Source organism: Triticum aestivum, chromosome 1D, assembly GCF_018294505.1.
Source record: "Triticum aestivum cultivar Chinese Spring chromosome 1D, IWGSC CS RefSeq v2.1, whole genome shotgun sequence".
Taxonomy (NCBI): domain Eukaryota; kingdom Viridiplantae; phylum Streptophyta; class Magnoliopsida; order Poales; family Poaceae; genus Triticum; species Triticum aestivum.
Window position 1 is genome coordinate 101462165 of NC_057796.1, and position 1135 is coordinate 101463299.

Here is a 1135-nt window from a genome sequence, read left to right on the forward strand (position 1 = left end):
GGTGGACCGGCGGTGGGGAGTGGTTTCGGGGAGGGCGGGCTGGCCGCGGGCGGCGGGGGCTGGCGGTTCGGCCGGTGGTGGCTGGCGGCTCAGGGGGGGGGGTGGAGTTTGATGATAAACTAGAGGCCCTTGATTTCGTATCCAACGGCTGGAAAATCTAATGACCAGAGATGAAAAAGTCAGTCGACTGACGTGTAGCCTCACCCCGCATGTACACATGCACACACGCAAGACACGCACGCATGTAGGCGTGCAACACTGACACATACACACGCACGCATGCTGGCGTGCAACACTGACATGTACACATGCACTCACGAACACACGCACGTACGCACCCATGCATGCAACACTGAAACGTACCCTTGCACGCACGCAACACTCGCACGCCTGCATGCACACAGCACACGACGCAAGACACACGCTCAACCTATACGTGCATGCACCCTTTGTTAAGGACATGGATTGTTACGGGTATTAATCAATCTTATCTGTGATAAGCAGAACATTGATGTTTGCAGCGGTCTTTATGAACCACAACGTATCGAACGGGCTATCAACATAGTAGGCTTATCTACATGAAAAAGATGATGTCACACTCAATGAACAATCATCGGTTTATGAAATGCCCGCTTCTGACCGCCCTGGCCCACCAAAGGTTCCTCTGCTGTGCGCTGCCTGCGTTGGGTCACTGACATGCAGGCCATGCACCCAAAGAGCCCACATGTCAGTGGAAGAACGGCGCGGTGTCCTAGGTCAGAGTCGAGAGCGCCACTTGCGACACGCCCGACTGAACATGCCTCCGTGCCGCATTCAAACGCCTCCATGAAACCCGCCCGTGTCGAAGCCGAGAAACCCACTCTGGACACACGTCCGTTCATGACCGGGCCGGCGTTAAACGCAACGCCGGCCGAGCTCCTCCCGTCCGCCGTCTATTTAATCTCCTATTTAAACGAGGCCAAACGCCGGCCAAGAATTGCACACCTCCGCCGCTCCCCTATCTCCTCCACCATTTTGTCCACTCTTACAATGGCTTACGAAGAGTAGTTATTCCGCATCCAAGTCGGCTGGGTAGCCCGCCGGATACGAGCTATGCAGCTCGCTGATCCACCTCCCTCCCCTTGCCCGACGGAGC